Below are 27514 nucleotides of genomic sequence, written 5' to 3'. Positions count from 1 at the left end.
TAAAAAAACAAATGTTCTGTTAAAATTCCTAAAACCATACTTCTGCAAGTACCCGGACTGCTGGTTTGATTTCTGTACTTTCATCTCAAGCTTTTGTTATTCTTTTGCTTTGCTTCTTTATGATATCCACCATTATGTATCTCCTTTTCTGCTTCCATTTTTCAGTCTTTATTCTGTTATGTTTGAAGCATCATTTAATTCTAGAAAACAATTAAACATCTTACTGGCCCCTTTTGATTTCATATATATATCATATATATGTATTCCATATATATATGATTATATATATATATATATAGTCCCTTCACTAAAAGTTAATATTGGGCCATAAAAACTTCAATCCTGATTGATAATAGAACACAGAAAATATTAAGTGAAAATGCTTTATTCCAAGTGACATTGCCACTTACTCTTTAAGAGTATTAAAGAATTACCTTAATTCCCTCATGGTGGAAAAAAAGGCCATTAAGCTTCTGTAATGAAGGAAATATATATTTATAATGGAGCAAATGGCACTGTGCCTTTGTCTGAAGCAATCTCGATGTCCAATAAAGAAAAGCCATATTCAAATGTGGTGCCTCTGAACACCAGATATTATAAGAATTCCTAGTCAGCAGGATGTCTTGCCAAAAGCACTCCACAAATTGATTTAGGCTGTCTCACTAAATTGTGGCTCATTCAAAATCTTCCTCCAGTATGAAAATCAGCACCTGGTCAATTCCAGTCCAGACCTTGGCATCCAGTCATGTCTCCCCCGGGGTTCTGCATTGCATGCAGAGCATGCGCACTGCTTCTGGGAGCATGCCCACTGCTGGGGCTCATGTGCTCCCTCCTGCCTCCCGCTTTCCTGTGTGAGCCATAGCTTCACCCTCTGTTTGGTTACTGTTTTCTTTCTCCATTGCTTGTTCAGTTTCTATATAATCATTCCTTTTTGCTCTGACCCTTTATTTCTGCCTCCACCTATTTTTTCCCTGGGTAACCCTCTTTGATACCAATTGACAGTCTAAGTTTGTTTTTTTTTTTTTTTTTTACTTTCCAGAGGTTTCTGTTGCCATAGTGATGTTTCATGATTATCATGCCCATGACAACTTCCCGTGGCACTCTGGTTGCTATAACAATACCAATCAGTAGAGAAATCTGTGGGAACTTGTGACAAAGATGCTAGTTCACACCTCTGTGAGAGGCAGTTTGCTGGGAGACGCTTCATATTTAATAGTTGTTCATAGCACACACACACACACAAAAGAGAGTGCACAAATAAGGGCAACTCATTTTTCCTGGATTAAAACATTATGATACTAAGGCTTGTGTTTCACATCTTGAAAAGAATTCCTCCCTTTGTCTAGGCTTTTGTCTGGTCTTTCTTCCTACTTAAAAATCTTTGATAGAAATATAATCTATAATTTAAGAAAGAGAGCTGTTATAGGTATAACTCATCTCCAAATTTATATATCAAAATCCCAAACCGAAACATGACTGGCTGCTTCTGGAAATAATGTTTTTGAAGTGTAGTTACAGTGAATGAGCTTGTGAGTGTGAGGCCCTAATCTTATAGGATTAGTGTCCTTATAAGAGGGCATAGCAAGAAGAGGGGGAGCAACGGGAGCAGAGATCAAGGGAGGGTTCTGAAAGGAGGGGACAATTTAAAGTACATTATACACATCTGTTAAAACTGCAGAGCAAAACTTATTATTTTGTATAATTAATCTATATGCCAATAAAAACATTTTAAGATGACAGAGCAAGAAGGTAAGTCAGGAGGAAGAATGCTTTCACCAGGAATCGCACCATTTGGCACCTTAATCATATACTTCCGTTCCTCCAGAGCTGCAAGAAAATTAACTTGCCTCATTTAAGCCGCTTGGACTGTGGTGTTTGTTATAATAGCACAAGGCGATTACCATAAATCTCAATACTACTTAACATTCATAACTTCTGCTAGATCCTTTTGATTTTAAAGATGTAAATTTCTAGAGATATAGCCAAATAAAAACCACAGTATTACACTTGTACGTTGTTTGTCTCTGAATGCTAGATAGACCAGGAGGGACAGTGTGATACCACATATTACATGGTGTGAGTTGTTGTTACAGCTTGCTTAGTCTAGAGAGACTATTAAGTAATACCTTTAGTATAGGACTTTGTTGTTGTTGATAATGATGATGGTGGTGATGTCATCATTGCTGTGCCATCTGCTAAGATTATAAAGTATGGTGACTTACAGCTTCCACTTCCCCTCTATAAGGACTGGGAAGAGGAAGGGGCAGCCATGACATCAAAGCCTACTCAGGACTAATGACAAAAGTACCTCTTGGTGACACATGTTCTATGTACAAAAAGCCAGATGAAGGCCAGTAACTGACAAAGAGGGAAGAAAGTTTGTTACATCTCAAAGTGTGTTTGTAAAAGATACCAAAATGCAGAGTTTCGCGAATGAAAAATTTATGGATTGGGTTATTCTTGGCTTCTACATTTGTTCCCACCAATGGTGCCAATCAAAATAGCATCATTTGAGCACCATAAGGATATGAAAGCCAGTATCAGTATGCTATATTGTCAGTACATAATGTCTGTGGAAGCCATAGCATAAATATTCTGAAATTGAAAGTTCCCAGGGATCTCAAGAAAACCACGCTACATTCATGCTGCCGTGGAAAGTACTCTCTCTTAGTTATTATAATTGCTCCAATTTTGTTTCAATAATCTGATTTTTCTAATTATCATGGTAGAAAAGAAGCCCTGTGTTGTTTTTTCCATTAGTGACAACAGTAATAACTTTCTATGTGTGCCAGGCACATGCTAATAAGCAAGTCTGTTGAGGTTTGGACATTTGCAATTCTAAGTGTGGGCCCTCTGAGACCTAGTCGCCCCAGAGAGGAGAGAATAGACCTAGTCGCCCCAGAGAGGAGAGAATCTGCATGTAGACTCAAGTGATGCTATGCAACCTTGCTCCCAGGTTATTTCTGATTGGTAAATAAAGATCTCATCAGCCAATAGTTGGGCAGAAGATAAATAGGTGGGTTTTAGGATTCCTGGTCTGAAGGTTGGAGGAGAACCTCAAGAGAGAAGAAAGGAGGAGGAGAGAGAATTTGCCACGGGTTAGGCGAGTCATAAAAAACGTAGCTCTGGGGGCTGACCAATTGGAGTTAAGAGCAGCCTAATGAAACATAGTGAGTAATAATTCAGGGTTATCAATAGGAAAGTAGATTCTAATAGCATAGATAAAAAGACAAGAAGAGAAGAAATATGCTTTGGTGGAGGTACAATCAGTTATGGGTGAAGGGGATGCCTTTGTGAGCCCATGCTGAGGCATCCCTTCCCCTTGAGGGACCCAGATAAAGGACGAGAGAGGGGGGAGAGAAGAGAAGAGAAGAGAAAAGTAGAGGTTGGCCATGAGCACATGGAGAGAGAGGGGAGGGGTATAGGGAGAGAGGGGCAAAGGGCAAGGGGACAGAGCAAGAACAAGAGGACAAGAGCAAGAGAGAGCAGAGGGGGCAAGCAGCCCCTTTTATAGTGAGTCAGGCACACCTGGCTATTGCCAGGTAACTGTGGGGCAGAGTTTAGACAAAATGCTAACAGTAGATATCTGCCCAGCTCTTGTGTTGTTTAAGGCTTATTGTAAATATAAAGGTTATAATGTGTCTTTTATCCAGGAACTAAATGGTCAAAAGTGGGGTAGAAAGCCCGGATTGTTATTAAAAATTTCTACAACACAAGTCAAATCTACAATTTACAATTGTCAACCATAGACTGGTAGATCTGATGACGTGTGGAGAGGTAAGATTTACATTCCCAGTATTTTTCACACAGCTCTGAGAATATACTCTGCTACTCCACCCCAAACCATTGTCAACAACCAAAGGAACAGGCCAAAACCTGTCGGGCTGGCCTGGAAGACAGTTGCTTACATTCCAGAGTCACAACTGAGTGAAAGTCATTGAACAGCTGCTGATACACTTGTACCTCCCTTCGGCTTGTTAGTTTATTCTTTGTGCCAGTGTGACAGGGCAAGAGAGTGCAGAGGCTCCTACATCTTATATTCTTGCTGAGGCCATGTGGCCATTTTAGGTTTAACTAGAATTTGATAGTTCCTTGATGGAGACTCCTGTGAAAAATTACCCAACTCTATTTCAGATCAGAAAGTCAGGATGCCCGAGCCAACTTATCTTAGCTACCATTAAACTGCCTGTTCCCCCTCCAATTAACTGTTTATCTTAGCTTCTATTAAACTGCTTGCTTGTGCAACCCCCGCCCCCGCCCCCCTGCAGCTACAGAATGAGATAGCAGGATGTGGTTTTCACCTTTTAAAGAAATCTCTTAGCCTAAACACGTGGTGCTACACATGGGTCTTAAATATCTGAGTGTCATCCCAGCTGGCTGGAAAAAAAGACTCTCGATTGGATCATATAGACCATATCTGTGTGTTCTTCTCTGGTGGGTTCCAGACATTAACCAAAGCCCTGTCCTCACCACCTTCCTCTAGTGAGTCAAGGAGACTATGGCTTAAAAAAGAAAATGAGATTTCTAAAAGGGTAAGAAGCTTCAGGCTAGGTTTACTCATCTAAGAAAAGTTGTAATTTGTAAAAATAAAGAAACTTTGATCTTCAGCCTCCTCCAGGTTTTAGTGACTAAGTTGTTGAAAGTCTTTGTGTATATGTGTGTGTGTGTGCGCGCGCGTGTGTGCCTATGTGTGACGTGGGAGGAGAAATGAGCAAATAAGCCTGTCTGAGAACAGGCTGGCCCACGAAGAAGCCTGTTGGCTGTTTTTTAAAACTTCATTAGTCAGTTCGTGACTCATGATTAGAAAAGAAATTGTTGCAGTATATAGCTATCACCAGTTTTAGGACATCTACGTATTGCTAATTGACACATGATTATAAATAAATTGCTTCGAGGGTGTGTGATTTCTCACAAACTTTGCTTTCTGGGAATCCTAAAGTAGAAGCAATCCTGTCTAATACCTGGGCTCTCACAATAAGCCTTTTATGTTCCTGATGTGGAAAAAATTCCATCAATAAAATGTGCTTCAAATAACTATCTTCTCTTTGAAACGTTTGTATCACACTGAGATTCTCCACAGAAATATGAGAATTCTCATATTTCTAAGAGACTATCCATGAAAGGACAGGAGAAACAGGAAATTTTCACACAGCATGGAAGAGGGCGGGGCTGACCCAGTGGGCAGAGAGACAAAGGCCAGTAGCTTGCCCAGCTCTTTCACACCTAGACATTTTATGGCCTCTCTGCTCGGAACTACATTTATGAGCTAACCCAGGAAGTGTGTTAGATTGGAAACTGGAGATTTTTCTAGTTAAATGTTGGCTCATGTACAGCATACCCCTCAGGCCATTTTCTGGACTGTAACTGGGTAGGAGAAGTAATGACTACCTTGAATGGCCTCTAGAAGTGAGCCAAGAGGCAAGCAGGGTAAGTGTGGCATGGTTCAAAAGCCCTGATTGAACAATCAAAGGGGCCTGCTTCTTAGCCATACTTTTCATTCTCAGAATACCTTTGAGACAATTACATAATGTTTCTAGGTTTCTGTTGTTCCTAAAACTTTAGCGGTATTTCAGATATAAGGATAATGGCTCTGTAGTTAATATTATTGGCAATGAAATGAGAGCTAACACCTAGGAGCTTCTCTGCAGACAAGGAGGGGGGAAGCAACGGAATACTGGGTCCTGGTTTCCTGTGTCCTGGATACCACAATTTTAAACTATGAAAGCTCTTACTTATTAACTTACTTGAGTCCCTTTGTAAAGAGCATATGAACTGGTATTGTATAGAGAAAGCACATCAAAATAGCCTTTTGAAGCATGGAGTTAAGGGAAAATAGTTCTGACCTTCCCAGATGATCAAGTACAGAACTTACTGTGTTCTGGGTGGTGGTGCAAGTCCTGGGTGGTGGTTGGAAGACATGTGGGATTTTCTTTGGACAGTTTCTCCCAGGGCAAAGGTGACAGAGGTCTTTCACATAGTTTCTTTTAGAGCAGGACTTTATGATGTGTGATGCTGATTTTCATCTGGGATGGTCAACAGAAGACGTCCTGTTCCCACAGAGTTCCATGCTAAGGAGACGTCCCACACCTCAAGTGTTACAGTTCAGCTGTTTGGCAACTGGGAGTTTGAAAGTAACTGCAGGTGTTTTTAATGTAGCCGAGGTGATGGGCATACTAGTCCTTCTATCATCATGATGAGTTTCAATGGTTGTTTCCTTTTTTCTGAAGGAACAAACTTCAGAACAATGAAGCAGAGCCTATCTATGTGATCCAAAGTTGTTATCATGGGGGGGGCATTCTTTGATGATCATGTTTGAATGTATATTAGCATTGGAAACACCAAGCAAGATCCCAATACGGGTGACTTCTTACTTAGTGGACAGAAGTCCATTCATAGTGAAGAGGTTGGTGGCAAACACCTGACCTGTCCCACTGACACTCACTGACCCAGGAGCCTGGGTGCTGGTATATCATTGCCTTTCTCTTCCTTTGGTTCAGAGAGTATTCTAAACCCCAAACACTTCACAGTGGAACTGAGGGTACACAGGTGACTTCTTGACTCTTATTCATTGTAATTCCTTGAAAATATGAAGCAAACATTTGGAACCATGGAGACATGCTGATGTAGTCCCTCCTTAGAGGCTGGAGGTTGGCCAAGAGACCTTCCTTTCCCCTTTGATTCTTTTCTTCCCGTTCCCCTTCTTCCCTGCTGTCATTTGATCATGTGACCATTTTGTCCTTGCCTTTTCTCAACTTCCCTTTTGTAAGAAATTTTATTGAAGTATGATTTTTTTTTTCCGGTGGTGGAAAGTTGAACTGACTTTAGACCATGTATTTTCACCACTCCTTGTCCCACCTCTCTTCCTCTTCTCTGCCACTCCCACCCTCATCATCCTCTTCTTTTCCATCTTCTTGGTGTTACTGAAAGGAAGCCTTACTATGTAGCATAGGCCTACCTTGGATTCTCTATGTAACACAGCCTGACCTTGAACTCATTCAGTCCTCCCGAGGGCTTTGCATATGAGCATGAGCTACTACGCCTACCTTAGAGTACCGCCTAAGATGTTAATATATTAAAATGTGTGCCCCTATTATCCTAATTTTAGAAAGTTTTCATTAGCTCCATTCCCCTAAACCCTACACATCCTCAGCCTGTCACTGTTGGTTAACTTCTTTCTTGCAGTCCTCATGCCAACCACTGACTTATAAGGTCTGCCCATTTTCTAAGTTCACCATTTCTGTATACTGTATATAAACAGAACCCTAGAGTGCAGGTTTTGCTCTCTCTTCTGCCCCGGGCTTAGTCTACAGTGCTAGACTGCCCTTTGCTAGGCAGGAATCTTTTGATGATTTCTTTCCTTTTATGACAAAAAGCTTTGTTCATTTGTTTTTACACGTGATATATCCTGATTGAGGGTTCTCTTCCCTCAGTTCCTTCTCATCTTCACTCCCCTCCCTTCAAGATCAATTCTCTTTCAATCTCTCATTAGAAAACAAGCATCTAAGGGCTAATAGTAAAATAAATATGGTAAGAAAAAATAAAAACTAATAGGACAAAACAAACAAGCAAACAGAAGACCCCAAGAAAAAGCAGGAGAAATGGATATAGATGCACAGACTCACTCATTCATATATTCAGGAATCCCATAAAAATACTAAACTGTATAGATATGTGTATGTAGATATATTTAATTTTTAAGAAGCCCTGACAAGACCTTATAACACAAGGAACCTTCAATGATGCTGTTGAGTTCATTTCCTGTTGGCCATCTACTGCTGGGCATACAGCCTATCGTTAAGAGTAGTTTATTTCTCCAGTGAGACTCCCTTGGAGAAAACTCAATTTCATTTCAACTGCAGATGGCTTCTGGGTTAGGGATGGAGGCTTGTATCTAACCCTCCTTTCAGTTACAGAACCCCATCTGGTACAGACCCATGCGTGCCCCGTGCATGCTGCCTCAGTCTCTGTGAGTTCATCTGCCCAGCAATCCTGTTGATTTAGAGAGACTTGTTTTCTGGTGTCTTCCATCCCCTCTGGCTCTTTCCACCTTCTCTTCTGCAGGGTTCCCTGAACCTCAAGAGGAGGTTTGATAGAGACATCCCACGTAGGCTCTAGTCTCTCATTCCCTGTGCAATGCCTGGCTGTGTTCTCTGTGTTTGTTCCCATCTGCTGCAGGAGGCTGCTTCTCTGATGCTGACTGAGCAAGGCAATGATCTATAAGTTTGGCAGAATTACACAGGACTCTTGATGGAAGATCATCTGACCCAATGTGAGGTGACTGAGAGATAGCTATGATCGGACTGTGACTTTTTCTTGGTATCTCTTTCAGTTTGTTGTTGTAAAAGACCTCTCATGCTATCATCACCTCAGGAGTTAACTGCCCTCGGGGAAGGCTATGGAAGCAGAGGAGGTAAGAGCAAAACATTTGCTACTGAAATATTTTCAGTTAATACATTTCATTTTCAATGCAGTTTAAATTTATAGAAGATTGAACAGCAAGCCTAGAGCTTCTGTACATTCCCGATTTTAGCATCCCTTCCTCATACACGCCCTGTCCCAGAATTCCTCACTTTCATAAACTCCCTGTCCCATATCCCATCCTCGCAGCTACTTCCTGTCCCACATCCCCTCCTCTCAGCTACTTCCTGTCCCACATCCCGTCCTCTCTGCTACTTCCTGTCCCACATCCCGTCCTCTCTGCTACTTCCTGTCCCATATCCCCTCCTCTCCTACAGTTTCTGTCCTAGCATCCTCTGCTCTCATATGCCCCCTGACCCCAGCATCCCTCTTCTCATATGCACCTGCCTTAGTCATGGTGCTTTACCACAAGAATAGAAAATTAACTAATACAACATCTTCAGAGTTTTGCAAATTTTCTCATAAATCCTTTATTACTTTGTTGGATTTAAATCTAAGTGGAAGTTGCTTAGGAAATTAATGTAAATGGAAATGTGTTTTTAATTTTAAATTCTACTTGTTCTTTGATGATATATAGGAAAACAATTAATTTATGTTAAAATTATGCCCTGCAATCTTACTATAATTGCTAATTAGTTCCAATTTTCTTTCTATGATTCTGCTATATTTAGACAATCTTATCACTTGAAAATGAATATTTTTCTCCCTCTCAAACTTTATTCTTTCTTTACCTTTCCTTTCCTTTTTTTCCTTCCTTCTCTCCCTTTGTCTTCCTCCTCCTCCTCCACTTCTTCTTTAATCTTGCTGAATTAGCTAGGACTTCAAATATAATTAATGTAAAAATACTGTGAAAAAGAAAATAGTCTTGCCATGGTCCTGATTTTGTCAGGAAAGTTGCAGCTCTCTCATTATTATGCAGTTTGTTTGTTTGTTTGTTTGTTCTGACTTCTGTTAGCAAGCAGAGGAAGTTCCTTTTTCTGATTTGATGCTAGTTTTTGCATAGGTCAAATGCTCTTTCTGTATCTATTGCTACGGGCATGTACCTTCTCTTCCTTAGACTGTTCATGTGGTGGATGCATATTTAGTCATTCTTAAATTCCGAACCAAACTTGTAACCTGAGCAAGCCTACTTAGTTATCACATGTAATTCTTCATATTTATTTTGCATTGTGTTTACTAAAAATTTGATGAGGATTTTTTTCACTTCTGTTCATGAAAGTCATTTGATTGCAGTTTTCTGATAATGCCTTATTTAATATTTGATATAAAATCATCAGATAAAATTATGAAACACGTTTCCATTTGCTTCTATGGTTTGAAGAGATTGTAGAAAATTGGTAGAATTCCTACATTTTTTAGAAATTCCCATAAAATTACCTTAGTCTGGTGCTTTCTGTTTGGAAGGTTGTTGAGGACTGGCTCTGTGTACTGGATGCTAGTCTGCTTACTTATCTGTTTCTTCTTGTGTCCTCTGGCACATTCATCTTTTAAGGACTGGTCTGCTTCTCTGAGTTGTCAAGTTTGTATTTATGGAGTTGTTTGTGATACTTATTTACTGTCTTTTTACCGTTAAAGAGGTCTGTGGTGAAATATCCTTTCACTCTGGTCTTGGGATGTATGTCTTTTCTCTTTTTTACTTATCTTGTCTGCATGCTTATTGATTGTATTGAAAATTTTAATAAGTCAGTGCTTTGTTTTGCTGACAGTATCTATTGATGTCTCTTTCAAGATTTCACTAATGTTTGCTGTAATGTTCATTTCTTCTCTTTATGCTCTTACTTTGGGTTTATTTACTTTTTTTTTTTTAACTCATCTTTTTCTAGTTTCCTAATGTAGAAACTTAGATGACTGGTTTTAGATTTTTCTTCTTCTTTAACATACATAATTAAAGTTTTGGCAAGCTGGAGTAGCCATCCTAATATCTGATAAGATTGACTTCCAACCCAAAGTCATCAAAAAAGACAAGGAGGGGCACTTCGTTCTCATCAAAGGTAAAACCCTCCAAGAGGAACTCTCAATTCTGAATATCTATGCTCCAAATACAAGGGCAGCCACATTCATTAAAGAAACTTTAGTAAAGCTCAAAGCACACATTGCACCTCACACGATAATAGTGGGAGACTTCAACACACCACTTTCACCAATGGACAGATCATGGAAACAGAAACTAAACAGGGACACACTGAAACTAACAGAAGTGATGAAACAAATGGATCTGACAGATATCTACAGAACATTTTATCCTAAAACAAAAGGATATACCTTCTTCTCAGCACCTCATGGTACCTTCTCCAAAATTGACCACATAATAGGTCACAAAACAGGCCTCAACAGATTCAAAAATATTGAAATTGTCCCATGTATCCTATCAGATCACCATGCACTAAGGCTGATCTTCAATAACAAACAAAATAATAGAAAGCCAATACTCACGTGGAAACTGAACAACACTCTTCTCAATGATACCTTGGTCAAGGAAGGAATAAAGAAAGAAATTAAAGACTTTTTAGAGTTTAATGAAAATGAAGCCACAACGTACCCAAACCTTTGGGACACAATGAAAGCATTTCTAAGAGGGAAACTCATAGCTCTGAGTGCCTCCAAGAAGAAACGGGAGACAGCACATACTAGCAGCTTGACAACACATCTAAAAGCTCTAGAAAAAAAGGAAGCAAATTCACCCAAGAGGAGTAGACGGCAGGAAATAATCAAACTCAGGGGTGAAATCAACCAAGTGGAAACAAGAAAAACTATTCAAAGAATTAACCAAACGAGGTGTTGGTTCTTTGAGAAAATCAACAAGATAGATAAACCCTTAGCTAGACTCACTAGAGGGCACAGGGACAAAATCCTAATTAACAAAATCAGAAGTGAAAAGGGAGACATAACAACAGATCCTGAAGAAATCCAAATCACCATCAGATCCTTCTACAAAAGGCTATACTCAACAAAACTGGAAAACCTGGACGAAATGGACAAATTTCTGGACAGATACCAGGTACCAAAGTTGAATCAGGATCAAGTTGACCTTCTAAACAGTCCCATATCCCCTAAAGAAATAGAAGCAGTTATAAATAGTCTCCCAGCCAAAAAAAGCCCAGGACCAGACGGGTTTAGTGCAGAGTTCTATCAGACCTTCAAAGAAGATCTAATTCCAGTTCTGCACAAACTTTTTCACAAGATAGAAGTAGAAGGTACTCTACCCAACTCATTTTATGAAGCCACTATTACTCTGATACCTAAACCACAGAAAGATCCAACAAAGATAGAGAACTTCAGACCAATTTCTCTTATGAATATCGATGCAAAAATCCTCAATAAAATTCTCGCTCACCGAATCCAAGAACACATTAAAGCAATCATCCATCCTGACCAAGTAGGTTTCATCCCAGGGATGCAGGGATGGTTTAATATACGAAAATCCATCAATGTAATCCATTATATAAACAAACTCAAAGACAAAAACCACATGATCATCTCGTTAGATGCAGAAAAAGCATTTGACAAGATCCAACACCCATTCATGATAAAAGTTCTGGAAAGATCAGGAATTCAAGGCCCATACCTAAACATGATAAAAGCAATCTACAGCAAACCAGTAGCCAACATCAAAGTAAATGGAGAGAAGCTGGAAGCAATCCCACTAAAATCAGGGACTAGACAAGGCTGCCCACTTTCTCCCTACCTTTTCAACATAGTACTTGAAGTATTAGCCAGAGCAATTCGACAACAAAAGGAGATCAAGGGGATACAAATTGGAAAAGAGGAAGTCAAAATATCACTTTTTGCAGATGATATCATAGTATATATAAGTGACCCCAAAAATTCCACCAGAGAACTCCTAAACCTGATAAACAGCTTTGGTGAAGTAGCTGGATATAAAATTAACTCAAACAAGTTAATGGCCTTTCTCTACAGAAAGAATAAACAGGCTGAGAAAGAAATTAGGGAAACAACACCCTTCTCAATAGTCACAAATAATATAAAATATCTTGGCGTGACTCTAACTAAGGAAGTGAAAGATCTGTATGATAAAAACTTCAAGTCTCTGAAGAAAGAAATTAAAGAAGATCTCAGAAGATGGAAGGATCTCCCATGCTCATGGATTGGCAGGATCAACATTGTAAAAATGGCTATCTTGCCAAAAGCAATCTACAGATTCAATGCAATCCCCATCAAAATTCCAACTCAATTCTTCAACGAATTAGAAGGAGCAATTTGCAAATTCATCTGGAATAACAAAAAACCTAGGATAGCAAAAACTCTTCTCAAGGATAAAAGAACCTCTGGTGGAATCACCATGCCTGACCTAAAGCTTTACTACAGAGCAATTGTGATAAAAACTGCATGGTACTGGTATAGAGACAGACAAGTAGACCAATGGAATAGAATTGAAGACCCAGAAATGAACCCACACACCTATGGTCACTTGATCTTCGACAAGGGAGCTAAAACCATCCAGTGGAAGAAAGACAGCATTTTCAACAATTGGTGCTGGCACAACTGGTTGTTATCATGTAGAAGAATGCGAATCGATCCATACTTATCTCCTTGTACTAAGGTCAAATCTTAGTGGATCAAGAAACTTCACTTAAAACCAGAGACACTGAAACTTATAGAGGAGAAAGTGGGGAAAAGCCTTGAAGATATGGGCACAGGGGAAAAATTCCTGAACAGAACAGCAATGGCTTGTGCTGTAAGATCGAGAATTGACAAATGGGACCTAATGAAACTCCAAAGTTTCTGCAAGGCAAAAGACACCGTCAATAAGACAAAAAGACCACCAACAGATTGGGAAAGGATCTTTACCTATCCTAAATTAGATAGGGGACTAATATCCAACATATATAAAGAACTCAAGAAGGTGGACTTCAGAAAATCAAATAACCCCATTAAAAAATGGGGCTCAGAACTGAACAAAGAATTCTCACCTGAGGAATACCGAATGGCAGAGAAGCACCTGAAAAAATGTTCAACATCCTTAATCATCAGGGAAATGCAAATCAAAACAACCCTGAGATTCCACCTCACACCAGTCAGAATGGCTAAGATCAAAAATTCAGGTGACAGCAGATGCTGACGTGGATGTGGAGAAAGAGGAACACTCCTCCATTGTTGGTGGGATTGCAGGCTTGTACAACCACTCTGGAAATCAGTCTGTCGGTTCCTCAGAAAATTGGACATAGTACTACCCGAGGATCCAGCAATACCTCTCCTGGGCATATATCCAGAAGATGCCCCAACTGGTAAGAAGGACACATGCTCCACTATGTTCATAGCAGCCTTATTTATAATAGCCAGAAGCTGGAAAGAACCCAGATGCCCCTCAACAGAGGAATGGATACAGAAAATGTGGTACATCTACACAATGGAGTACTACTCAGCTATTAAAAAGAATGAATTTATGAAATTCCTAGCCAAATGGATGGACCTGGAGGGCATCATCCTGAGTGAGGTAACACATTCACAAAGGAACTCACACAATATGTACTCACTGATAAGTGGATATTAGCCCAAAACCTAGGATACCCAAGATATAAGATACAATTTCCTAAACACATGAAACTCAAGAAAAATGAAGACTGAAGTGTGGACACTATGCCCCTTCTTAGAAGTGGGAACAAAACACCCTTGGAAGGAGTTACAGAGACAAAGTTTGGAGCTGAGATGAAAGGATGGACCATGTAGAGACTGCCATATCCAGGGATCCACCCCATAATCAGCATCCAAACGCTGACACCATTGCATATACTAGCAAGATTTTATCAAAAGGACCCAGATGTAGCTGTCTCTTGTGAGACTATGCCAGGGCCTAGCAAACACAGAAGTGGATGCTCACAGTCAGCTAATGGATGGATCACAGGGCTCCCAATGGAGGAGCTAGTGAAAGTACCCAAGGAGCTAAAGGGATCTGCAACCCTATAGGTGGAACAACATTATGAACTAACCAGTTCCCCGGAGCTCTTGACTCTAGCTGCATATGTATCAAAAGATGGCCTAGGCGGCCATCACTGGAAAGAGAGGCCCATTGGACTTGCAAACTTTATATGCCCCAGTACAGGGGAACGCCAGGGCCAAAAAGGGGGAGTGGGTGGGTAGGGGAGTGGGGGTGGGTGGGTATGGGGGACTTTTGGTATAGCATTGGAAATGTAAATGAGCTAAATACCTAATAAAAAATTAAAAAAAAAAAAACAAAAAAAATAAAGTTTTGGTTCCCATGTTAAGAACGAGGTTCACTGACAACGTCTTCCCAGTTACCGCATGAACTTTGATAAGGTTCATTTTCATTTATGTCAAGATAATTTAAATTTGCTGTCATTTATGCATTACTTATTTTTTTGTGTACTTTTAGACTATTCTATATAGTATTCTGTTATTGATTTTCAGTTTAATTTCACTGCTAAGAGCCAACATTATATGATTTCTATTTCCTTAGTTTTACTAAGGATGTTTATGGGTCACAGTGTGGACTATTTGGGAGAAAGTTCCATGTAAATTTGAGAAGAGCATGTAATTTTCTTTTTGAGGATGAACTCTAAATAATATCAATTATATCTAGTTGACATATGCTGTTGTTCTGCTCAACCATGTCCATATTAACATTTTGCCTGAAGGATCAATCCTCTATCTATCTATCTGTCTATCTATCTATTATCTATCTATCTATCTATCTATCTATCTATCTATCTATCTATCTATCTATCTATCATCTATCTATCTATCATCTATCTATCTATCTATCTATCATCTATCTATATCTATCTATCTATCTATCTATCTATCTATCTATCTATCACCTATCTATCTATCTATCTATCTATCTATCTATCTATCATCTATCTATCTATCTATCTATCTATCTATCTATCACCTATCTATCTATCTATCTATCTATCTATCTATCTATCTATTTATCTATCATCTATCTATCTGTCTATCATCTATCTATCTATCTATCATCTATCTATCTATCATCTATCTATCTATCTATCTATCTATCTATCTATCTATCACCTATCTATCTATCTATCTATCTATCTATCTATCTATCTATCTATCTATCTAAATATTTGTGTGTGCCATAGCATGTGTGTAGAGGTCAGAGAACAACTTACCAGAGTTGATTCTCTTTTACCAGCATGTGAATCCCAGCAATCCAACTTAGATCACATACTTGGCAACAGGCACTTTTCCCCATTAAGCCATCTTGCCAGCCCAGGAGGTGTCCCTATCTGATAGAGAGCCACTGGTCTCCATCTATAATAGTGGCTTCATCTGTTTTGTCCTTGCAGATCTGTTAGTTTTTGCTGCATGAATCTTGATACACAGTTCTTTCCCCAATCACATTAAAGATGGATTGTCTTCTTGCAGCCTTGATACATAATGCCACCATTACCCCTAATGCCTCAAGTCAGCACTGTCTTGTTCGCTTAGCATATTAATTATAATTATCATTATATTTATATTATAATAATTTATTATAATTATAATTATAATTATTATATTTTAATTGTAATCAATGAACATTTTCATATTTAAAATGCAATTCCTATAGAAAGCATACAGTTGTTATATTCTTCATTCACTTTGATAAACTTTTTTATTGGTGTATTTAGATTAGAGGTATTTAAGGTGACTATTGATGCAGTTTGATATATTTCTCTTTTACTGTTTTCTACTAGTTCCCCTTGTTTTTGTTCCTACTTTTCTTCTCCAGTCTTTCCCTTTCGTGGTCCCTATTAAGTACTGTAGGATTTCAAACTTTATTCTTTGTTAGTATTTCAATTTAGAAATCTCATTAGCAATCAATTTTAGTGATTACTCCTTGGTTTGTGATTTATCTTTAAGATACCCACTTTCAAATAACAGGCAGTGCTTCTGTCAGCGCAAGTTCCTCATAATTACAGAGTACTCCTAGTTTCTCCCTGTTATCTCCTCCAGTGTTGCGACCATTCATCTCGGTGATACACATCACACATAATTGAACGCATTGCTAACACTTCTATCTCTTTAGATCATTTAAGAATCACACGCATTTATTTTAACCTGTTCCTCCTTGTTCTGTCTCCTGTGCTCTTCTGCCTTTAGATTTGAGTTTCTGGCCATTACTATTTTCCTTCTCTCTGAAGAACTTGCTTTACTGCCTCTTTTCAAGTTATACCTAAATACAACCAATCTCTTCAAGTTTTGTTTTGTTTTTTTTTTTTTTTAAGAAGGCTTTATTTCTTCTTCACTTTTGTGGGAGCATCTCTCAGGTGGGGACTCTGTTGATGTCCCTATTTTTTCACACTAGTCGTGGCTATCTGGTTTTGTTTACATGGGCTCGAGAAGTCAATACAGCTGCTCCCTCCTGTCCTCTGTAGGGAAGGGACACTCGTTACTTTCCCACTGCTGGGATAAAGCACCAAGACCAAGGAGACTTAGAGAAGAAAGGGTTTATTAGGGCTCATAGTTCTCAAGGGTTAGACTTAATGTTAGAGTGGAGCAGGCTGGCAGCAGGCACGGTGGCTGCAGCCGCAGCTCGAGGCTCACACCCCTAGCCTTAAGCATGAGGCAGAGAATAGACTTGAAGTGATAGGAGTCACTAAACTTTCAAAGCTCACCTCTAGTGATGCAGTTCATCCAGCAAAGCTCTACTTCCTAAACTAACCCAAAGAGCAGCACCCACTAAAGACCAGACACTCAAATGCCCCAGACTATGGGAGTCACCTCATTCAAACCAGCACAGGTGTGTTTTCCCCCACAGACCTTTTCCAGGATACTTATTTAGCTTTGACTTTCTTGAATTTGAATGCTACACTGTTATACTGTCTGGGCTTTCCCCCGGGTGCCATGGTGTTAAAGGCTTAGTCTTCAGCCTGGTGCGATTGGGAGTGAGTGGAAATGTTAAGAGATGGGAATCTTATAAGAAGCTTTCTAGTCTTCGGGGGACAGCTTTTAAGGGACTTTTGTCTCTTCCTTTCTGTCTTTACCTCATGCCTGTCTGAGAGTCACACGCTTCCTTGGATACCTGCTCCATCTATGACGGATTGCTTCATATGCTCCAAAGCCATAGAGTAGAAACTTCCAACTGTGAGGTAAAATCAGCCTCCTCTTTTTCGATTGATTACCTTAGGTCTCTTGTTACACTAACGGGAAGCTGACTAGTATGTAAGACGAGGTATAGTTTATTGATTTTTTTTCTTTTGGTTGTTGTTTTTGTTTAGGAACAGGCCCTCACTCTGTATTTCAGGCTGGTATTTTGCGATTGAGAAGTATAGCATCCTTCAACTTCGCAATCCCTCTCTTCAACTTCCTGAGTGCTAGGGTTACATATGTGTGTCAGTGTGCCCAACTCTCGCTCTCTTTCTTTGGTTTCACTGATTTGTTTTCTGTGGGATTTCTGGAAGGATGGCTTCTAGGCTGGAATGTCTTTAGCCACTATTTCAAAGTGGCTTCTCCACCTCCTGTTCTCTCTCCTGAGATCTCATCACATGCATTTCATGACTTTGGTAGTTGTACAGCTACTTTCATTTTTTCAGACATTTTCTCTGTTTCTTCATTTTGGGAATTTACTGATTTTGTACGTTTAAGCTTAGGGAGTCTTCCTTCATCATGTCTAAGTTACTAGTGAGCCTAGTAAAGACTGTCTTTGTCTGTCATTTCTATCAGTGGTTTGGTCTCTGGCCTCTCAGTTAGAGTCTGTAGTAGAACTCCTGCCTGAATCCCTCTGCTAACAGTATTCATCGACTCTTGGGTTTTCTATACTTTCCCCAACTCTCTCAGGGTAATTGTCAAAAACGCTTCAACTCTAGAGGGATTTGATAAATTCTTGAGGTGATGCAAATACCAATTACCTTTGTCTACTAATTTGTATACTTGAGTTGAAATGCATCACACTGCATCCATAAATATACAACAAAACTACACTGTTTCTGTTAAAATGTTACAAGAAACATTGCTGATCTGATAATTCCAGATACACTGTGGTGTCTGATTGCTACTCTTATGTTAGGGAAGAGGAACTGAACTGGTAAGCAGACCTTTAGCAGCAAGACAGTGAGATGGTGCAGGACAAGGCATCTTCTGTATTCCCGTGGTTATATTATAACCTTTCTGGGAGTGTGTTTCCCTGGATTATGAACCCCACCAGTCCTTCTCAGGCTCTCTTCATGTGAGGTGAGGTAGGATGGCTAGAGGAGATGGGACTGAGGGAGGGTCCTTTTTTTTTCCTTCCCTAAGATAGGTTACAGTCTGATAAAACCCATCCGTTTAGCTTTTGGGAAAATCGATTCTCCTAAATGCTGATCTTGGCAAGAACAGACAGCTCTGGCAGACATCAAGAGTTCTGTCTCCCCTCCTTCCACCAAAGCATGGAGTGGTTTTGCTTCAGTATTTACTGTGACAATGCGCTGGGGAATCTGGAAATCAAACTCACAAAGTGTAGGGTGCCTGACGACTGACCTTGAGCTCAATCGGTTTGTTGACTTATGTTTCTTCAACAATGTGTCCCCGCTGAGTCCCCAGCCATTTACCAATTTCAGTTTTTCCAAGTTCAGGTACAGCCCATCTCTCAGGGAGGTTTCTGCTTGAGCTTTCACTCCAGTAGGATGGAGTTCTTACAGTCTGATTGATTGTATATCTTTCTAATTCAGGGAGCTGCAACCTGCCCTGGGACCTCATTTCTCTGAAAAATAAAAGAAGTTATTGAGTTTTTAGTTTGACCAGATCCTTACTTTTTAAAAAGATATTATTTTATTTTAAAATCAGTACATATGCATGTATGCGTATATGCATGTTTGTATCTATGTATGTATATGTGTATACATGCTTGTATGTATGTATGTTTGTATGAGTATGTATGTATGTATTGTGTACGTATGTATGTGGTTTCACTCATGCTGAGCTGGTTACTGTACCATTCACCTTGCTCCGCCAGTTTCCCATGGTTCTCGTTTTTGGATGCAGGCTCCTTTCCTTCTGTCTTCCTTCTCAGAGGATCATCTTAGTGTGGCAGAGGATAGGTCTTACGTGGGTCAGTATGATCTTGAGCTCCATAGGTTTGGTGATGTTCCCTGAGAGCTTTGTTCACTTGGATGTGTTCAGTGACCAGAGCATCTGCCTAAAGCCTTCAGTTCCTCCTTCCATTTTCAAGCCTATGTAGCAAAAACTCACATTCTTTTTGGGCCACTAACATTTTGTCCATTCATGCCCCCCCCCCCAATTTGGCCTGGACACACCGACCAAGTCTGCTGTGGTACCACTGGATTGGCATAGATTACTTCTTTAAAGTGATATGTTCATGTAGACTTTCAGATGTGCAGAATCCCAAAAGCCCTGGGAATTTTACAAGTGTTACCACTAAGCACACATGATTTGCATGTTTGTGAGGTTCTCTGAGTCAAGAGAGCATCAGGCTGGTCACTGCAGGCCACTCGAAGGAGAAAAGCCCATTCTCCCTTTTTGTTATTTTAAACTTTTTATTGGTTCTTTGTGAATTTTACATCTTGCACCCCAATCGCAATCATCTCTCTGCCCCCTCCTACCTGCCCTCCACCTGGCAACCTCCTCCCAAAAACAAGGGTGAAAAAAATTTCATTGTGGAAGATGCAATGTGTCACAGTGTGTCCCACAGTGCATCTTTTTGTCCATACATCTTTGCTTGCTAACGTTCATTGCAATGGCTCACTGGTCTGGTTCAAGGCCTCTGGCTTCTGCTAGTATTGGCTCCTCACTGGGACTCCTCCCCAATATCCTGTTGTTGCCCTGTGTCATGGAGATCTGGCAGCTGTGGATCTGTAGGTACAGCCCACTCACATGAGCCAGCAGTTCATCAATGAGGTAGATGTTGGTGTGGGCCAACTCACAGCCCTGGACCTGGGCCTGCCAGCTCTCCTGCACTCCCCATGTCACCAGGGAGAGCTCTCCAGCACTGCCCTAGCTAGCTCATCCAATGCCTCAGCCAGCAAGGGGCCAGGACAACTCTCCTGTTCTCCTACCTCCAGGGCCAGCTCTATCGTGCTGCCCAGGTGAGGCGCAGGGTCCACTCTCCCTACTGTTGCAGCTGCTGAGGGATGAGGCCAGTTCTGTTCTCGTGACCTCAGGGCCAGCTCTCCTGCCTGCCATAGGTGGTGAGGGACAAGGTGATGAGGAGGGCATCAAAGCCCATTCCTTCCACCTCTTGTCAAAGAGGACTCTAGATTGACCCCTTCCTCTCACAGGCCTGCTTCTTAGGGCAAAGCTTAATACAATGTTAATACATAATGAAATTGGCAGGAAATCTGTCTTAAGTATGGCAATTTGAAATTACTAATATTTGGATGTGCTTATTAATTTTTACTTAAAGAACTAAATCTTGGCTGAGTATTTGATGCTCCAGGACAAAGAGCATTTTCTGCATTGTTCAGAGCTGACTGATACTTGAATTTAGTGATCATCAATGCTGAGGACACTATTCCTCACAAATACATAGTGCAGAAGGCATAAGTCTTTAGGACCACTTCAGACATTCCCAGCCAAGTCCATTGAATGATCTTTTTAAGTGAAACATTAGTCAGTAACAGGCATTTTTAAAGATTTATTTTATCCTTAAAATTATGTGTACATGTGTGTATCTGTGTGCAGATGTGTTTACATGTGAGTACAGGTACCCTCAGAATCAAGAAGAGGGCATCATATTCCCTGAAGCTGGAGTTACACTTGGTTGTGAATCATGATATGAGCTTACTGGATGTCTAACACCAGGGCTCGGATGGCCAGTAAACACTCCTAACTAGCAAACACTCCAGCTCCACAAACAGCAATTTTTAAAATCATAATGTTCTGACCCCTTAACCCAATTCAGTGATATAACAATTTCATGCTTACACGTTGATGAATTGCAATAAAAAATAGTTTTGTTTTCCTTAATTAAATTATTGAATTATTATAAGAGCTGGAGACTTTGTGTTAATAGTGAAAATACTGCAACACACATCATATAGCACTCTTGAGCTGGAGAGATGTGGTTCAGGCTGATTGCCTTTGTTAGAGTTGCTTGCTGTGTGGGCAGGAGCAGTGTGAAGTGCGCATGCTCTGTGTTCCGCACCAAGGCTGCAGGGATGTCAGGTGATGTAACACAGGTGAGCGCCAGCGGAAACACTTTGGATTCACCACGCACTACTGATGTCGAATTAATTTGGGGCAGCTGTCCGTTCATAAATCTTTTATGTTGTGCCAGCCTTCCATGATCCCACGTTCAATTATGACCTCCCGAGAGGTCTTGATTCCCAGTTTAAGTTACAGTCTGAGTAGAACAAAGGGCAGCGAGGATAAAGATGGCAAGAGTCTGACAGTAGCAAAGAGAAGGGCCCTAAAAAGGAGAAAAGGTGTCCAAAGCAGCTACCACTGTCCCTGTTCCCTGGGCATGGTGATATTCTATTGCCAGGATGCTCTTACCTGCCCGCATCTGCTCTCTACCTGAGATCTTTCCTTTAGATGCCCAGATGATCATGCCTCCTCCCTGTGAACATGACATGAAAGGATTAACACTCCAAATAGCCCTCAGCTAGTAACTAGCACAGTTGGTATGTAAACAGCCCAGCTGTTTCTGCCCACAGTCTGGACAAATGGGTTTTGTTTCTCAGAATTTCTCCCACAGGACCCAGCTTTAGCCACCCACTACTGGCAATGCTGAACTTCCTCTTTCTTTACCAACGCATTCAAAGAAGACACATTAAATTGCTTGGACTAGGGTTCATGTTGCAAAGTTTGCTGTGGGGAATCCAGGGTTAGTAGCTTATTTGGGGGGAAGCAAACAGGAAAGAAAACTTAGCAAAAACCACAACAAACAAACAATAACAACAATAATAAAACAAGAACAAACAAAGAAACAACAACAACAACAAAACCACACAAAAAGCTCAAAAGACAAAGTTGGGTCATAATATTTAGGGCCTTTATTAGACAGACTGAAAACATACAAATAGCCATTGATGCATTTAAACTTTGAACTGACTACAAGGAAATATCGGAACTGTGGCATGTTGATCTTCCTTGAGGAAGCCTTCCTTGAGGGGCTGTATCTTGCCCTGGTCAGACTACTGCTCTGCTTCCTGCCTGTCAGGATGAAGGATGCTCTGCTGTGCTGCTTGCCATGATGAAATGAAGCCTCTAAACCCATGAGCAAAATGAACCTTTGATCTTTGCTAGTAGCGTCAAGCATTCGGTGGTAGGGGTGATAAAAATGATCACATACTCTAAGACATTACCATTAATCTAAGCTTTAAATTCAGCTGGGCTCCTGTACTGTATCTGTCAAACTCCGTGTGGTTTAGAAAGGATCTGAAACATTATCTGGATTTGAGCAAAACTGAGGAGAACCGTGAATAAGTGCTAACATCTTCCAGGGCCAGACCTTGGCCTCAGCCTCAGCAGGTAGAGTAGTAGCAAGCTAACTCTTGAAGTTAGCCGAAGAACAGCAGAATAACCTTAAGAGGAAGGGAAGAGATCTCCAAACACAGGTCAGAAGTCCTCAAAATGTCCTACAACTGATCAGAAAAAAATATCCCTGAGCCTGTCGCCCACAGACTCCCTTCCCACCTTTGTTCCCGCTCATCCCAGGACACATCTTTCTGGGCAAACATCTGCTTCCGGTGTAGCCTCAGCAGCTACTACTCTCAACCCTGTCCCCTATAGGCCTCTGGGAAAAACAGAATCATCGGCTCTGCCAGTCGAGGAGCAAGAAGGAAGAGCAAGTTCTTTCTGAGCAGACTTCCTCTGTTTCCCTGAGATGAAACCTTCCCTTTGAGCTAACCTTCATCACGAGGCTCACAGACCTATGGCAGGTCAGCAAAAACCTATTCTGTGCATGGAGATGAGATTGGAAATGTGTTTGTGAGCCTCTCTGTGTGGAGAATTCTTCCCTTTCATTTCAGCTTTCGTGAAGGAACTTCTATTCCCATGAGAAAGCACTTCAAAACATTAGATTAAAAAAGAAAGAAGAAAAATGAAACCCATTATAGCAATGGCTTCTCTCTTCTGTTTTGTTCTTCCTTCAATTTGTAAAATGCACACCAAAGACCATTAGGGAACATAATTTGAATCGCTTCACTCTAAAATTAAAGTGTTGAAAGGGGAAAAAAATACTGCAGCAAAATGAAAACCAGCCTTGTCTCATTTTCTAATACCTGAACTTATTATAACTTTCGTTTTTGGATTTGTATAGAGTACTTCCCACAGACTGAAATTCCACATATAGATTCTCTGAAAAGGAATATGCATAAACTATTACTTAAAATGCCATGTTCTTTTCTTTCTTGCTGTTGTTTAATGTTACCCTGCATCTGTCTATCCACACAGACTCAGTAGATTGGCTGGGTAACCCAGCTACACTTGATATGCATGCTCAGCAACCTTGCAAGAGTCAAGCTGTGACCTGAGGACTCAAGGATTTTTGGCTTATTTATAAGCAGTGTAAGTTGAAATGGCCTCACTAGCCTCGTAGGGTAGGTATTTCTCTTTCCATTTCATAATTGTAAAAATGGAGGCTCAGAAAGTTTAACTTCTGCCAGTCATATAGTCAATAAGTGACTATTAGGAGCTAAACTATATTCCCTCAGAATTTATATACTGACACCGAAACCCTAGTAACTCAAGTGGTAAATGTGTTTGGAGATAATGAAATGGTGAGACTGGTTCCTAACCTGATACAACAGGTGTCCTCATAAGAAAAGAAAGAGTCTAAGGATCTGTGTGCCTGGAGAGAGACCAAGTAAGGACTAAGGCAGTCATCTACAAGCTGGGAAGTGAGGCCTGGGGGAAAAACTAACCCTCAAATATATTGATCTTGGATTCCTAGTTCCAGAATTGTGAAAAAGCAATTGAAGTTGGTATGACAGCCAGGCTGTGGTGCTTTGCCAGGGAAGCCTTAAAAAACCAACTACAGAGATCAGATCCAGAAGGGTGGGTAGGGTGAGTAGCCACACCATTCTAGGTGGGCAGTTTGCTGGCATAAGGCCTCAGGCCATGGCTGGAGTCTCAGAGTCAGGAACTAACCTTCTCCACATTGCAGTGTGGGAACTGGAAAATGCACAGGTGAGCCTGCACCTTGTTTCAATGTACTCCTCCTGACCACTCTGGGACACATTCTCCGAGAGATGTGATGGTTAAAGGGTCAGCCCCCTCTGACCTGTGCAGATCTGCTGGCACGGCAAGAGGATGAACCAGGCTTTAGCTCAGTGACCTGGATAAGCTCCATTCCACATGTGAGCACACCGTCTCTCCTGTGAGAGAGGCACTCTTGTTTAGAGGTGCATCTGCTTTTTGGTCATCTTCCTGGTGTGAACACTCTCCTGTAGGAGAGGCCCTCCAGGTGGAAAGTTGCATTGAGCCATTGGTCATATTGAAGGTAGCATCTTCCCCCTCTCCAAATGCCCAATGCTTCTAAAACAAAGGAAGAAAGTGGTTATTTTTCTTCACCAATCTTCCTGTCCTCCAACACCACCATTTTTGAAGGTAAGAGTTCTCAGCTCTGCATCCCCTCTGGCTTGGGCAGAGTCCCATCTTAGCTCCTAAGACCCTCATATAACTCTCACTTGCTCTATGAGTTAGCAAATATCTGAATTTTTGAAACTTGATATATGTGATAGGCAGGTTCTTCAAGCCAAGCTGTCAGAGCAGGGGCCTTTGCTGCCCAGCTCACAGGGCAGTTTGGAAAGATCTGTTCCTCCAGAGAACTTGAGTACTTCATAAAAAATTTGAGAATGTCCTCAGGCCAGGATTTGGTGTCAAGGCAGGCTTTAGCATTCAGAGCAAAAAGATGCCAGAGCTTGTTAACTGTTGAACCTAAAAATAAACCCAACCCCACTCTACCCAACTCTGTCTCATTCCTGGCAAGATGAAAGCACCAAACACTTCATTCTGTCCTTCTGGAGTAATCATTGGACACAAGAGGACTCAGAAAATCTCACTGGAGGCCTCAGTATCTCTCTGAATCGGGCAAGCAGTGTGCCTTGGCAGATAGAGCATCTGAGCAGCCCTTCCTTGCCCAAAGAGGCCAACCAGGAATAATGGACTTTGGAGGGACATCACAGTAATATTGACCTTATGATCTCAAAACTGCTGAGAGCTGTGAGATGAAGAATGAACAATATAAACACACAGCATTGAGATAACAGAGATCAACCAAAGGATCCTCTTCTCACTCTCGTACTTGTTACAGCGATCCCATGAAGAGCTGTCTTATTTATACTGTGCCCCATTCACACATGTGCATGTGAATTCCTCAGAGACCCTTGCTCCTCTAGGTGAGAGGCCATTGCTTACCTTCCACATGGGAGTGTTCTCTCCCCTTTGCCGGCGAGATGCTGAATGCATCCCTTGGTCATCTTCCAGATGTGAATCTTTTCTCCTGTGACGTCAAGGAGTCAAATGGGATCTACAGTTTCTGGCCAGTCTCAACACTTAAGCATGCGAACTTAACAATAAAATGGAAGAGAGGCAGAGAGGCAGCGGAAGAGATAGAGAAAGAGAGAAGGAGAAAGAGGGAGAGAGATAGGGATGGATGGGGGAGCAAAATAAGAAAAGTACACAACTTATGTTATAACATTGCCAAAATGAAATCCATCATTCTGAACAACAGATAGATGTTAATAAAACAAAACAAACACGTGAACCCTACAGTAGAAGCGGCATTGGACCAACCTATCATCTGTTCTCTTTGACAAATGCTCCTTTCTGCAGTCATTTCTCCTAAGAATTATCTTTTCATCCTTGCTAATACCACTCATATGCAAATTAGTCGGACCCAAGATGCTAATGCTGGAAAGCTGAGGTCACCCTCACTGACAGTAGGCAGGCAGCCTTTGCCTTCGGGGATGAAGTTGCTATGCTCAGACCCGGCACCTATAGTCAGATCTCATAAATTCATAGACTCTGCATTTCAACACTGGTTTCCCTCAACTAATTCTCTATTTTTGGTATCCGTGCCTGCAATGATGCTATACAGAATCAGAGAATCTGCAATATTCCAGTAATGATAAACAGCCCAGTGTGATCTGAGCAAGGCTGGACAAGAGAAAGCGTTCTGCTCTGTTGCTACAAGGGATCCACCAGTCCTTCAGTGCTGATAATGTCAGGAAGGTTTTTTGCTCTGCAAAAGAACCTACTTTATTTTACACAGCTCTGAGCAAGGTTTTCTATTTCTGTTTCTCTTGCTTTTGACCATGTGTTGAAATCAGTGCCATAGCATAGGGGCTTTCTTGTTTACTCCCCCATTTAGGAGAGGACTCAGTGATTTTATTACGAGTGCATTTCCCAAGCCCAGGACCCTCAAATTTCACCTCTTACCACCAAAGCCTCATCCCATCCCAAACTCACCATTCTCTTCTTTCATCTTATCTCCCCCGAGATCCTAGACGAGGTCTGACTTTCAGAATATGCTGGTCTTTCCTATTCAAAGACACTTGGTGACTCCTATAGAGCAGAGAGTAGCAGCAGCCTGTATAGTCTGTGCTATGCTTTGGGTCCACTTCTCCCACGCACTTTGACATCTAAGCTGAGTCTAGGCCTATGGACTAGTTTACATAAACCCCATCAAGGAAAACTGGAATACATAGAGGTGCCCCTTAATCTTGCATGCATGTGTGTGTGTGTGTGTGTTTCTGTCTGTCTCTCTCACTCTCTTTCTATGCATCTCTGTCTCTTTTTATATCTCTGTGTGTGTGTCTCTTTCTCTGTTTTTCTCTGTGTTTGTCTCTCTTGTTTCTCTTTGTGTGTGTATGTGTGTGTGTGTGTGTGTGTGTGTGTGTGTGTGTGTGTCTGTCTGTCTGTCTGTCTGTCTCTCTTTTTCTCTCTGTGTGTCTGCCTATCTTTCTTTCTCTACCTCCCCTCTGTGTGCACCCTTGAAAAGGTGAAGAGGTTTGTGTTAGGTCATTCTCCACATTGTTAGTTGAGAAACTGTCTCTCACTTAATTTGGGACATGTCAATTCAGCCACACTGGCTGTGCAGGAAGCTCTGGGGTCCTCCTCCCTCTACGGACCAGTACCAAGATTAGAGGAACATCCTACCAAGCCTGGCTTTTTCTGTGGGCATCAGGAATCTGAATTCAGGCCATACTTGTGCATCTAGCACTTTACC

At 41.0% G+C, this 27514-nt stretch overlaps 1 long non-coding RNA gene across 3 annotated transcripts; it reads right to left on the bottom strand.

Moving 5' to 3' along the window:
- Positions 1-8315: 8315 nt before the first annotated feature.
- Positions 8316-27075, bottom strand: Gm39404. 3 transcript variants are annotated; one of them, XR_871020.3, is made up of 3 exons: positions 19324-27075; positions 18862-19084; positions 8316-8393 (listed from the first exon to the last, which is right to left on the bottom strand). It is a non-coding gene; the product is annotated as a predicted gene, 39404 (long non-coding RNA). The 3 variants fall into 3 exon arrangements; XR_871022.1 differs by lacking the exon at positions 8316-8393 and having other exon boundaries at positions 16839-19084; positions 19324-19553; positions 21835-27075; XR_871019.1 differs by lacking the exon at positions 8316-8393 and having other exon boundaries at positions 16839-19084.
- Positions 27076-27514: the final 439 nt, after the last annotated feature.

Source organism: Mus musculus, chromosome 9 (genome assembly GCF_000001635.26).
Source record: "Mus musculus strain C57BL/6J chromosome 9, GRCm38.p6 C57BL/6J".
Taxonomy (NCBI): domain Eukaryota; kingdom Metazoa; phylum Chordata; class Mammalia; order Rodentia; family Muridae; genus Mus; species Mus musculus.
The sequence above is the reverse complement of the archived record's forward strand: the minus strand, read 5'-3'. Positions and strand labels throughout refer to the sequence as shown.